Genomic DNA, 9,634 nt, shown 5'->3' with positions numbered 1-9,634 from the left:
CATCTATGCCTAGCCTTACACTACACTCTTAGAAATGGTTATTTGACTGTCCCCATAGGAGAATCCTTTTGGTTCCATGTAGAACCCTTAAGACAAAGGGTTCTACATGGAACCAAAAAGGGTTCTACCTAGAACCAAAAAGGGTTCTCCTATGGGGAAAGCTGAAGAACCCTTTTGGAACCCTTTTTTCTAAGAGTGTACAGTATGCCTCTAGTAGGGGGACCATCAATCACTGGAATTAGTTTATTGAAAACATCATTGAAGATTTATGAATAAACAATATAAGTTAGATACTGATTTTTTTGCATGTAGTCATATTTCCTCTTCCTTGGTCGGGGTTGAACTGGGTTGACTGTCATGCTCAGCGGGTTGGAGGGTTTTTTGAGGGTGACAGGGCTACAGGACTTTCTCCCTGTCTTCTTTGGTTCGGTTTGGGTGTAGCTGGTCTCCTGGGCGGTGGGGGTTATTGGGGGTTCAACCTGGTTGAGGATAGTGTAGCTGGTCTCCTGGGCAGTGGGGGTTATCGGGGGTTCAACCTGGTTGGGGATCCGGGTGTAGCTGGTCTCCTGGGTGGTGGGGGATATCGGGGGTTCAACCTGGGTGAGGATGGGGGTGTAGCTGGTCTGCCGGGTGGTGGGGGATATCGGGGGTTAAACCTGGGTGAGGATGAGGGTGTAGCTGGTCTCCTGGGCAGCAACAGGAGGAGGGTTGTAGTGTGGGGGCATGGGTGTTGATTGCCACTGCGAAATTTGAACATATTAAGGAAATGGGACAGACAAGTGGACAACAGTTTCCAATTGGCAGAGGTGAGCATGTACAGTGGGGAAAAAAAGTATTTAGTCAGCCACCAATTGTGCAAGTTCTCCCACTTAAAAAGATGAGAGAGGCCTGAAATTTTCATCATAGGTACACGTCAACTATGACAGACAAATTGAGAAAAAAAATTCCAGAAAATCACATTGTAGGATTTTTAATGAATTTATTTGCTAATTATGGTGGAAAATAAGTATTTGGTCACCTACAAACAAGCAAGATTTCTGGCTCTCACAGACCTGATCCAGAAGAGGATTGGGAGAATGTCATATGGTCAGATGAAACCAAAATATAACTTTGGTAAAAACTCAACTCGTCGTGTTTGGAGGACAAAGAATGCTGAGTTGCATCCAAAGAACACCATACCTACTGTGAAGCATGGGGGTGAAAACATCATGCTTTGGGGCTGTTTTTCTGCAAAGGGACCAGGACGACTGATCCGTGTAAAGGAAAGAATGAATGGGGCCATGTATCGTGAGATTTTCAGTGAAAACCTCCTTCCATCAGCAAGGGCATTGAAGATGAAACGTGGCTGGGTCTTTCAGCATGACAATGATCCCAAACACACCGCCCGGGCAATGAAGGAGTGGCTTCGTAAGAAGCATTTCAAGGTCCTGGAGTGGCCTAGCCAGTCTCCAGATCTCAACCCCATAGAAAATCTTTGGAGGGAGTTGAAAGTCCGTGTTGCCCAGCGACAGCCCCAAAACATCACTGCTCTAGAGGAGATCTGCATGGAGGATGGGCCAAAATACCAGCAACAGTGTGTGAAAACCTTGTGAAGACTTACAGAAAACGTTTGACCTGTGTCATTGCCAACAAAGGGTATATAACAAAGTATTGAGAAACTTTTGTTATTGACCAAATACTTATTTTCCACCATAATTTGCAAATAAATTCATAAAAAATCCTACAATGTGATTTTCAGGAATTTTTTTTCTCATTTTGTCTGTCATAGTTGACGTGTACCTATGATGAAAATTACAGGCCTCTCTCATCTTTTTAAGTGGGAGAACTTGCACAATTGGTGGCTGACTAAATACTTTTTTCCCCCACTGTATATTTAAGAAATAAGGCCCGAGGAGGTGTGGTATATGGCCAATATACTAGTGTACATGGCCAATATAACACGGCTAAGGGCTGTTCTTATGCATGATGATGCCGAGGTGCCTTATTGCTATTATAAACTGGTTATCAACATAATTAGAGCAGTAAAAATAGCAGTACAAATAAATGTCTGATATACCAAGGCTTTCAGACAATCAGCATTCAGGGCTGGAACAACCCAGTTTATAAATAAACTTCTACACAGGATATGTGAAAATAATGTGTTGAAATGTTGCTCGCCTGAACTAAGTCCTCTACTTTATTAATAAGAATACATGAAACATACAGTCGTGGTCAAAAGTTTTGAGAATGCCACAAGTATTGGTCTTCACAAAGTTCGCTGCTTCATTGTTATGAGATATTTTTGTCAGATGTTACTATGGTATACTGAAGTATAATTACAAGCATTCCATAAGTGTCAAAGGCTTTAATTGACAATTACATTAAGTTTATGCAAAGAGTCAATATTTGCAGTGTTGACCCTTCTTTTTCAAGACCTCTGCAATCCGCCCTGGCATGCTGTCAATTAACTTCTGGGCCACATCCTGACTGATGGCAGCCCATTCTTGCATAATCAATGCTTGGAGTTTGTCAGAATTTATGGATTTTTGTTTGTCCACCCGCCTCTTGAGGATCAACCACAAGTTCTCAATGGGATTAAGGTCACTTAGTTATCACTTTTGCCTTATGGCAAGTTGCTCCATCGTGCTGGAAAAGGCATTGGTCGTCACCAAACTGTTCTTGGATGGTTGGGAGAAGTTGCTCTCGGAGGATGTGTTGGTACCATTCTTTAATCATGGCTGTGTTCTTAGTCAAAATTGTGAGTGAGCCCACTCCCTTGGCTGAGAAGCAACCCCACACATGAATGGTCTCAGGATGCTTTACTGTTGACATGACACAGGACTGATGGTAGCGCTCACCATGTCTTCTCCGGACAAGGTGTTTTCCGGATGCCCCAAACAATCGGAAAGGGGATTCATCAGAGAAAATGACTTTACCCCAGTCCTCAGCAGCAGGGGCGGTGTGTTCATTAGGGCGATATGGGCGACGCACTGCCAAACGGGAAAAGGAAGGGATTTTTTTTCTAATCAATTATATCACGGCAACAGTAGTTATCAGTGTTCTAATCTAGACGTCTGATCTGCCACTAAATGTCCAATCAGGCTAAAGTCGTGCTTCAAATGGCCCCGCCCCTTTTGGGGCGATTTCAGTCAGGTTGAAAATCGCCCCAGAAGTCTCTCATAGACTCTCATGTAAAATCTTTTTTTTTCAAATATCAGAGCTTTCAATACAATCTCTATGGGTTCCGGGGAGGGCTTGCACTTACGCGCTTTCGTCATACGAACATAACCATGAACGAACTCAAGAAAAGAGCGGGTAGCAGCGTCAATCAATTCACGTACTACTGTCAAGATGGCTAGCGTTCAGTGCAACTCGATTGTCTCTTTGAAAGAAGTTCCTTTTTGTCGGCGAACAAATCAAGATAAATTGGCAACGAAACAATTAGGACCTCCCAGACCAAATGTAATAATTCAACAGGTTTCTACTAAAGGGGGAAAGTCCTACACCCGAGGATTTTCCAAAAATTGGTACGAACGAAAAACCTGGCTAGCAGGCTGCGATGTACAGTGGGGAAAAAAAGTATTTAGTCAGCCACCAATTGTGCAAGTTCTCCCACTTAAAAAGATGAGAGAGGCCTGTAATTTTCATCATAGGTACACGTCAACTATGACAGACAAAATTAGAAAAAAAATTCCAGAAAATCACATTGTAGGATTTTTAATGAATTTATTGGCATATGATGGTGGAAAATAAGTATTTGGTCAATAACAAAAGTTTCTCAATACTTTGTTATATACCCTTTGTTGGCAATGACACAGGTCAAACGTTTTCTGTAAGTCTTCACAAGGTTTTTCACACACTGTTGCTGGTATTTTGGCCCATTCCTCCATGCAGATCTCCTCTAGAGCAGTGATGTTTTGGGGCTGTCGCTGGGCAACACAGACTTTCAACTCCTCCAAAGATTTTCTATGGGGTTGAGATCTGGAGACTGGCTAGGCCACTCCAGGACCTTGAAATGCTTCTTACGGAAGCCACTCCTTCGTTGCCGGGCGGTGTGTTTGGGATCATTGTCATGCTGAAAGACCCAGCCACGTTTCATCTTCAATGCCCTTGCTGATGGAAGGAGGGTTTCACTCAAAATCTCACGATACATGGCCCCATTCATTCTTTCCTTTACACGGATCAGTCAGTCCTGGTCCCTTTGCAGAAAAAACAGCCCCAAAGCATGATGTTTCCAACCCCATGCTTCACAGTAGGTATGGTGTTCTTTGGATGCAACTCAGCATTCTTTGTCCTCCAAACATGACGAGTTGAGTTTTTACCAAAAAGTTATATTTTGGTTTCATCTGACCATATGACATTCTCCCAATCCTCTTCTGGATCATCCAAATGCACTTCAGACGGGCCTGGACATGTACTGGCTTAAGCAGGGGGACACGTCTCGCTACTGCAGGATTTGAGTCCTGGCGGCGTAGTGTGTTACTGATGGTTGGCTTTGTTACTTTGGTCCCAGCTCTCAGCAGGTCATTCACTAGGTCCCCCCCGTGTGGTTCTGGGATTTTTGCTCACCGTTCTTGTGATCATTTTGACCCCACGGGGTGAGATCTTGCATGGAGCCCCAGATCGAGGGAGATTATCAGTGGTCTTGTATGTCTTCCATTTCCTAATAATTGCTCCCACAGTTGATTTCTTCAAACCAAGCTGCTTACCTGTTGCAGATTCAGTCTTCCCAGCCTGGTGCAGGTCTACAATTTTGTTTCTGGTGTCCTTTGACAGCTCTTTGGTCTTGGCCATTGTGAAGTTTGGAGTGTGACTGTTTGAGGTTGTGGACAGGTGTCTTTTATACTGATAACAAGTTCAAACAGGTGCCATTAATACAGGTAACGAGTGGAGGACAGAGGAGCCTCTTAAAGAAGAAGTTACAGGTCTGTGAGAGCCAGAAATCTTGCTTGTTTGTAGGTGACCAAATACTTATTTTCCACATAATTGCAAATAAATTCATTAAAAATCCTACAATGGGATTTTCTGGAATTTTTTTTCTCAATTTGTCTGTCATAGTTGACGTGTACCTATGATGAAAATTACAGGCCTCTCTCATCTTTTTAAGTGGGAGAACTTGCACAATTGGTGGCTGACTAAATACTTTTTTGCCCCACTGTAGCTAGTGCAGTCTTCTGCTACCCCTGCTTACTCTTTTACCCTGAAGGCGGCACGGCAGACAGCACCGCTTGGACAGCGACTGGTGTAACGGACATGCACCATCTTTCAGAAAAGATTAAGAAACATGAGCCGTCAAAGACCCACATGGATAGCTGTTTGAGATTGTCTGCTTTGGGGAGAGTGAACATTGCCACTCAACTGGATGAGGGATACAGGCTAGCTGTCCGCCGCCACAACGATGAGGTTAGCAAGAACCGCCACATCCTCAGCCGGCTAATCCAGTGTGTGAAGTTTTATGGAGTGTTTGAGTTAGCTTTGCGAGGCAAAGATGAAAACTGAGGGCTCCACCAACCCTGGTATTTTTCTTGGACTTGTCAACTTTGTGGCACAATTAGATGAGGTGTTTTATGGAAATGCATATTGTTTATGCAGTGTTGAGGAATGTGAAAGAACACCCTTGATTATTTTTACTGTGATAACTTATTTTGCTTTTGTAAGCCAACACTTTTGAGATCAGTCAATAAATGCTTCTGGTATTGACTTATATGCTGCCCCTGTCTTCATGTTGTTGCTGGACATATCTTTTTTTAAATGTGTGTAGGTCACCTAAATCATCAGAAAAATTGACCCCCCTGAGAATTTTTTCAGGAGCCGCCACTGCTCAGCAGTACAATCCCTGTACCTTTTGCAGAATATCAGTCTGTCCCTGATGTTTTTCCTGGAGAGAAGTGGCTTCTTTGCTGCCCTTCTTGACACCAGGCCATCCTCCAAAAGCCTTCGCCTCACTGTGCATGCAGATGCACCCACACCTGCCTGCTGCCATTCCTGAGCAAGCTCTGCACTGGTGGTGCCCCGATCCCACAGCTGAATCAACTTTAGGAGACGGTCCTGGCGCTTGCTGGACTTTCTTGGGCGCCCTGACGCATTCTTCACAACAATTGAACCTCTCTCCTTGAAGTTCTTGATGATCTGAAAAATTATTGATTTAGGTGCAATCTTACTAGCAGCAATATCTTTGCCTGTGAAGCCGTTTTTGTCCAAAGCAATGATGACGGCATGTGTTTCCTTGCAGGTAACCAATATTAACAGAGGAAGAACAATAATTTCAAGCACCACCCTCCTTTTAAAGCTTCCAGTCTGTTATTCTAACTCAATCAGCATGACAGAGTGATCTCCAGCCTTGTCCTCGTCAACACTCTCACCTGTGTTAACGAGAGAATCACTGACATGATGGCAGCTGGTCCTTTTGTGGCAGGGCTGAAATGCAGTGGAAATGTTTTTGGGGGATTAAGTTCATTTCCATGGCAAAGAGGGACTTTGCAATTAATTGCAATTCATCTGACCACTCTTCATGACATTCTGGAGTATATGCAAATTGCCATCATCAAAACTGAGGTAGCAGACTTTGTGAAAATTAGTATTTCTGTCATTCTCCTGTAGCTCAGTTGGTAGAGCATGGTGCTTGCAACGTCAGGGTTGTGGGTTCGATTCCCATGGGGGGCCAGTATGAAAAATGTATGCACTCACTAACTGCAAGTCGCTCTGGATAAGAGCGTCTGCTAAATGATTGAAATGTAATTCTCAAAACCTTTGACCACGACTGTACATAGCTTTACAATTGTAGAAACAAACAATCAACAATCTAACTAAACACCAGACTAAACAAAAGGAAGAAAAACATTAAACGAAATACTTGTTTATACGTGGCACTAACATGCATCCTTTGTCCTGATCTTGTCCACATTCTGATTGTGCCCACATTTTTTTTAAATGCGTCTACACATGGTCTTATCCGTCCACTGTGTCCGCATTGTGAACAGATTTCCTGGTCCCGCCTTGTATGCTAATTATTTGACAGATATTCTTTCAAAATAATACTTATTTATTTTAAGACACATATATATTCCATAAGTCAATGGTGCCACCTTTCAATGATTTTAGAAGGAAGGATGATTTCAATGGTTTCACTGTCACCTCCAGACGTGGTCAGGAAGATCTGATTAAAATCTGATCACAATGTTTCTTTTAATCGTCTACACCTGTCTGAAAATGTGGGCACAATCAGACTGTGGACAAGATCAGGACATATAATGCATGTTAGAACTAGATATAAATGGGGCTAAATAGAGGTAAGAAGGGCTCAAGGAAAGGATGTGATGTGTGAGTGAGCGAGCAGGTGTTGCGCGTATGTGTGAGTGCGAAACAGAAGAGGTGTGTGTGAGAATGGTGGAGGGGAAGGTAAGGGTAGGCCATGGTGAAGAGGTGGGTTTTTAGACGGGACTGAAAGATGATGGACTCTGAGTCATGGATGGCTAGAGGGAAGGAGTTCCAAAGCATAGGAGCAACCCTGGAGAAGGCCCTGTCACTGAAACTCTGGAGCTTGGACCTGGGGATGACAAGGTGGCCAACTGTGGTTGAGCGGAGAGAGCATGAGGCTTGGTAGGAGAGAAGAAGGTCAAAGAGGTAAGGGGTAGCAAGGTGGGGGAGAGCTTTTTAGGTCAGGAGGATCTTGTAATTAATGCGGTGGGAGACAGGGAGCAAGTGGAGTTCACAGAGAATGGGGGTGATATGCTGCCAGGATTTAGTGTTGGTTAGAAGATGAGCTGCTGAGTTTTGAACCATTTGGAGTTCATCGAGGGAGCTTGTGTTGATGCCGGGGAGTAGTGAGTTGCAATAGTCTATTCGGGAGAAGATGAAAGCATGGATGAGAGTTTTGACCAGCAGGACAGGAGAGGGAGGGGCTGACTTTGGCGAATTTGCGTAAGTGGAATAATTTATTTTTTACAGTCTGACGGATGTGGTGGTTGAAGGATAGGGTCTTAAGGTAGACAAACATACGTATTTCTGTCCAAATACCTTTCACAATTGCCTCATACAACCTTTGGATTGCTGCCATTGAGGTCTGATTCATCATACCACTGTGAGTCCTCAGTGCAGTTGACGACAAAATGTTGTCCTTCTTCCTCTTGCTGAGGAGTAGCAGGGGGTACACTCCTACCTTGTGGAACCTATGTACCTGGAATCATTAATGACAAAATAACTTCCAGAAACAACAAATATCAGTCAAATAATGACATTTAGATTTACAGTCTTAAATGACACAATGAGACAACAACAAATAAGTGCATAGGGCCTATCATTTCCCTCCGCTAGAAATGCAAAACTATTTTTAGAGGAGAACATAAAGCTTACGAGCTTGTTTGCTGCATTAACCAAGGTTGCATATCTTCCATGTTTCATTGTTTTATTTTCCCATTCATCTGTTGCCTTCATTTTCTGGGCCTCTAACTTTACCTTTAGCTGTATTTTTGCACCACAGAACTTGCACTTCTTTGATGCTACACCTATTGATGTTTTATAACTAGGACACAGCTTACGGCTGGAGCCAGGAGCCATTCTGCATGAAAGGTGGATACAAAAGTGTCAGAAAGAATAGCCCTATACACATAACTTTGACTGATGGAATGCACCAGGGAGGTCCACTCTGGCATGGGGCTTGAATTGACAAGGAGAACTAGAGATTGTGAGATAAAAACTACTCTAACAATAGCAATTAATAGAGTTTGGCCAACTAAGGAGCTGACGTTGAGTTCACATTAAAGGTCAAGCCCTGACCCTTCTCAAACCCATTAAATAACTGCTATGTGTGTGTTTGAAGGTGACATGGGTTTCAATGACTCAAACATATGGGTCAGATCTGATAATGGACCTTGCCTGGTACTAAAACTAAGCCTAAGTCTTTAACATTATCCCACATGCCACACTGTAACATAAAAATGTGTCATACTAACTGTTGGCTACTTTTGTAGCCTAGATATAGGCTACCTGCTACAACCTCAGGTGCATAGTGCAATGAGCGTCGTTAGTTGACAGATGAAACAGTACCTGGGCCAGTGGAATTTGGTTACTTATTTTAAGCTACACTTTTTGGATAATCTCCTCCAGTTGGTTTGCATTTTAAAACTACAACCTGGTTTGGTTTGTGAAAACACAACAAATGGGAAGAAATCTGAATTAAATTGAAAAAGTCTCCACTTACTTTTTAAATGCAGCCAGAGGATGGATCAAGAGATCTGTATCAAGAGGATGGATAGAAATAAAGAGAGAGAGATAAAGAGAGTGACTAAAGGTGTCGGCCGTTGGTTTGAGTGGTCTGAATAGAAGGGTGGTAGGTGTGAAGGGTCTTTATTTGGAGCTGCAAAGTAAACAGAACAAGTTTAGAATTGTATTTCACTGCTGTATAGGTAGGATACTTATTTTAATAAACATTTTTAACTGAGCGTTAAGATGTACTTCATTTGTAAGTGGATTACATCACAAAAACTACAAGTGGTGTACCAAAATGTAAAGAATGTGGATGATGGATAACAAGATGACCATTGGATGGATACACATTTACTGTTGCTGTCTTGTTGTCCCTATTCATCCATTGTTTGCAATTGTTTGCTCCACAAGATCTAAAACTGTCTTTAGAAAGGCTTTGCAAAGACATGTT

At 42.8% G+C, this 9,634-nt stretch overlaps 1 long non-coding RNA gene across 1 annotated transcript; it reads right to left on the bottom strand.

Moving 5' to 3' along the window:
- Window positions 1-229: 229 nt before the first annotated feature.
- LOC121538798 lies at window positions 230-8,142 on the bottom strand. The gene is made up of 2 exons (XR_005995251.2): window positions 7,996-8,142; window positions 230-740 (listed from the first exon to the last, which is right to left on the bottom strand). It is a non-coding gene; the product is annotated as an uncharacterized LOC121538798 (long non-coding RNA).
- Window positions 8,143-9,634: the final 1,492 nt, after the last annotated feature.

Source organism: Coregonus clupeaformis, chromosome 25, assembly GCF_020615455.1.
Source record: "Coregonus clupeaformis isolate EN_2021a chromosome 25, ASM2061545v1, whole genome shotgun sequence".
NCBI classification, from domain to species: domain Eukaryota; kingdom Metazoa; phylum Chordata; class Actinopteri; order Salmoniformes; family Salmonidae; genus Coregonus; species Coregonus clupeaformis.
The sequence above is the reverse complement of the archived record's forward strand: the minus strand, read 5'-3'. Positions and strand labels throughout refer to the sequence as shown.